Below are 4299 nucleotides of genomic sequence, written 5' to 3' on the forward strand. Positions count from 1 at the left end.
TAAGGGGTTAAGTAGTGAGCCATAGGGGGGTTAGCGAATAGGATATAAGAAAGGGGTTGGAGGTTTAAGACGTGGGTCATGGTAGGGAGGCTAATAGGGTTATAAGCAGGGAAGCAGGATTCGTACCTGAGGGTGGGGATTCACGATTCCCCGAATCGCAAATCGGAATCGTGATTCGATTCGATTCCCTGATTCTGGGGAATCCCGAATCGATTCCGTCGGAACCTCGATTCCCAATTTTGGGAATTCCGATTCCCAATTTATGGAAACCCCGATTCCCAGGCGATTCCCTGCGAATCCCCAGCGAATCCCAACTCCCCAGCGACTCCCGGCGAATCCCCAGCGAATCTCCGTTGACTCTCTGGCAAACCCACGATTCCCGCTTCCAACCATCCCAAGAGCCTTCGATTCCCGCTTTCGAATCCCGCTTTCAATTCCCGCCCTGGCAACCTTGGTTATAAGACCTTTTATGTGAGTTTGAGAATGGGTTTATAGTGGTGGGTCATGGTTAATTAATAGGCAAGTAAAGTGAGCCATAGGTTGATGTGGACATCCTACCACGTCTAGGACTAATAAAATATGAATTAAAATATTAAATAAAATCTAAATAAAGAAAAGATAAAGGTATTAAGGTGTATTACTACTCTAAATCACATCACTTAGACTTGAAATAATTAAAATAGAACAATAAATGGACATGATACCTTGGGCCCTCTACCTAAAAAATAACTAAATACCACCCAGGGGAATGTGGGGCCAAATCCCTCTCCTTTTGAATGCTGACTTAGCTCCCTCTTTTCTTCCACCTGTTTTTTTAACTATTTTGGTAGAATGAACAGCATCACACAGTGACCCTCTTTCTCCATTTTGCTTAAAATCGGGCTAAGTCTTTAAGTTGAATCGTGGATAAAGTTAGGAGTGCGGATTTAATTAAAGGTTCTGTGATTTCTGTCTGTTCGCAACAAATTTCACATGCATGAAAAAGAGCATCACACACATAAAATGTATTGGTATCAAATTTCCCTCTTGCGAGAAGAGGTTTTATTAATTTTGGTGGGGATCGTACACTTTCCACTTAGCCGTTAATTACATTTCTTGAAGAAAAAGAAAATACCTCTGATTATCCATGAAGATGTTCCCTATCTAAGTACAAATTTTTAATTATTTTATCCTCCAGAAAGATTTGATTTTTGTTTACAGATCTTCTCGGAGGAAATTTCATCTTCTCAAACTTTCATCATTTTTTTCCTTTGGAGAAACGTCATCTTTATCGTCTTTCTCCGTTTAGAAAGTCCCTGGAAGAGATTTTAAAAAGAGTCTTCTGATTTGATTTGGTAGGGCCAGCCATTATACTCTTATTTTGATAGAATAGGTCCCACCTACTATGCACCGAGTAGGCCTTACCATCACCAAAGGCTATGCTTAAGGTGGGGCCACTATTCCAGAACAAATGCTGACATTCTTTTTTTTCATCGGATGCTTTGATGAGGGCATTATTTTACACTTGTTCCTATGAAGTGGGCCATCTGAATACATGCAGAATCGTAGTTTCACTAGGGTAATGGAGATATGATAAGCATGGAAGGATTATATCATGAAATATAATTGGATGAAAATCAGGGGTCGTAAGAGGCGTGTGATACTCTCTTAAGAATTCATTCGGGAAAGGAGATAAGTATGCACAGATCATATGATAATCCTTGTTTCATAGGGAAGGGAAGTTAAATACGAAAGACTCATGTAATTGGATAAGACTCACATAAGGATTGATAATTTTCTCCCTGTTCTTGTATATAAAGACTGGGGGCTCTTTTTTTTGTTTTTTTTATGTAAACAGCCTAACGGCAAGGAGACGCAGAGTGAGAGAGGAAAGAAAAGCTTTGCCTTCCCCTCATCAGCATGGGCTTCATGGACTCCCGCAAGTTACTCCTTTTCCCATGTTTAGTTTTTTTGTTCTCTCCTCTGGAAAAGATGACATATGTATGGATTTGTGGGATGTTTTCCCTCATCTTCATGATTGCACTGCAAGAACTCTACTACTTGAAGGAGTAAATTCTGGAGCCTTTTCTGCTGCGTTCATGTCTTCACAGATCTTTTTTTTATTTTTTATTTTTTATTTTTTTAACTCTTTTCCAAGTACAAACCAGCACATGGAAGTTTCAAAGATTTCGTTGGGAACTATCTTTGCTCGCGATATGTTTGACACAACTCCCCACTGGTTTGACCACTGCGGGTGTAATTTTTTGTTTGAGGGAATGCTTGATCTTAAGTTTTCTCTGCATCTTGGTCTTTATATGTTGCTGTTACAACATTAAGGGCTCCATTGTATCTGAGATCTGATCCCATCTTTACTCTTTTTCTGTTGTTGTTTTAACATTAACGGTTCCATGGTTCCGTTGTATTTGATCACATCTCTGCATGCAACTTGGATGCTCTTAAAGCTCTTGACATGCCGGAGGACCAATGTAGTCCTAGTCTTCCAAATCATAATCAAAATCTCCATGTATGTCCAACTTTGAATGAGATTCTCGAGGCCTTCTCTGAAGAGGCATCCTTCTTATTGAGACCGCCATCATCGGTTCTCCCTCGATATACATTCCAATATTATTATTTTTTTTGCTGATTCTTTCCTGACTTCCAAGAGTCTAACCTCAGATCATTACGTATATGTAAATGCTTACATTGCAAGTTCAAATCACCTTGTTCAACAAAAGAGTTTTCCTTTCCAAGTGTTCCTTTTGATGGTGCTAACCCCTTGCTAGTGACAACCAATTTATTCAGGAAGGAGCGCAAATCTTTGACATTCTTAGATTGCAACATCAAGCAACCTTGTTCAACAGAAGGATTCTCCTTTCCAAGCTTTCTTTTTGAAGGTAATAATCTCTTGCAAGAAACAACTAATTTAATCGGCGAGTGAGAGTTTTCCTTTCTATGCTTTCTTTTTTAAAGTGCTAATTTCTCTTGAAGAACAAGGGTTCATCATCATCACCACCACCATTATCAACAAGGCTCTGATTGATACACTTATGAACTGAAATAATTTATCAACAAGAGAGACTGATTTTTTTATTTTTACGGCTAGACTTGTCTGATTTTCCGACTTTTCTTCTTTGCTGCGGTATTATCCATGTTTGCTTTTTTATTTGAATGTTTTACTCTGGTTAACTCTTTGATGATTTTCTTCATCTCAGGCTTTTAAACTTTAGTTGCTTGGAGAACAGGAAGCTCACCGCGTTTTCTTTTCTCTGTCTTATTTTCAGCACCCACTTCTGCCTCACTATCAGCAAAACAAGTCTCTGAATGTGACTTCTTTGGGTTCAATTGCCTGGAATCCGTTGAGTTTTCATTAGCACTACAAATGAATTTCAACCTCAATGGCTTCCTGAGCTACAACTCTATTAGGATGTGCAGCGAGTAGAAGCATATCAACCTTTTTGGTGGAGTTTACCTGCCCATTGATTCCCACTTCCAAAGGTGTTTTTAGTATTTGTTTCAAGTATTTTAAATGCAGTACTGTCTTCAAAGACTTGAACATCATTTATTTCGCATGGTTGTGCTGTAGCACAATTTTTTTCTTTGGAGACTGACGTTCCTGTTTTCAGTAGTCGAAACAGTGATAGGGGCATTGCTCTTCAGTCTGTAAATACTGTGCTAGAGAATGATGTAATGTGGTTCTTTCACTAAAGGCCCCACTCCTTTCCGTTGCAACAAACACGTCACCTTCCACACACCAAATACATTACCTTCATATCAGTAACTTCAACACTGGCCATTTGAGCATCTTGGTAAACACTGTCTTGAAGGTTGCATTGAACTATTGATTCCTCCCAACTATGGTAGCAGAGCATGTACTATTACTGTTTCTCTCAGCTCCCATCAAGTTTCAATACCACAGTACTTTTGGTACAGTTGGTTCTAAGGCCAATGTTCTGTTCATCAAAATTGCTAACCCATCAGCCTTCCCGCTTGTTTTAAGCTTTTCAGTGCCCATCCAACCTTGGTTATTCGGTTTGATATTGACGGGATTGTTTGGATGTAATGAGTCACCCTTGCATTGATTAGGGTATGAAGGAAACTTCACTAACCCTTGGCTAAAACGGTGTCTGTTGGGAAACCAGACCCATATTGAGAAACCTTGCTTGCAGGCTTTAGAGATTGGTTATGAATCCCTAAAATGAATGTAATATATATTATATCATTTTATCACTCTCCCTTTTTTTGTGCGGGGCGAATAGAGCATTCCTCCCACGTCCTCATCTTTTGGAGGAGCTGAGACCTCATTTTTCCAATTAAGCAACT

At 39.4% G+C, this 4299-nt stretch overlaps 1 long non-coding RNA gene across 1 annotated transcript; it reads left to right on the top strand.

The window, feature by feature from the left end:
* Positions 1–1675: 1675 nt before the first annotated feature.
* Positions 1676–3315, top strand: LOC143849637 (uncharacterized). The gene is made up of 3 exons (XR_013235740.1): positions 1676–2048; positions 2782–2873; positions 3261–3315. It is a non-coding gene; the product is annotated as an uncharacterized LOC143849637 (long non-coding RNA).
* The last annotated feature ends 984 nt before the right edge of the window (positions 3316–4299 follow it).

This window comes from Tasmannia lanceolata, unplaced genomic scaffold (assembly GCF_043159265.1).
Source record: "Tasmannia lanceolata isolate RefF3 unplaced genomic scaffold, GAP_Taslan_0.1 ptg000018l, whole genome shotgun sequence".
In the NCBI taxonomy this organism is placed as follows: Eukaryota; Viridiplantae; Streptophyta; class Magnoliopsida; order Canellales; family Winteraceae; genus Tasmannia; species Tasmannia lanceolata.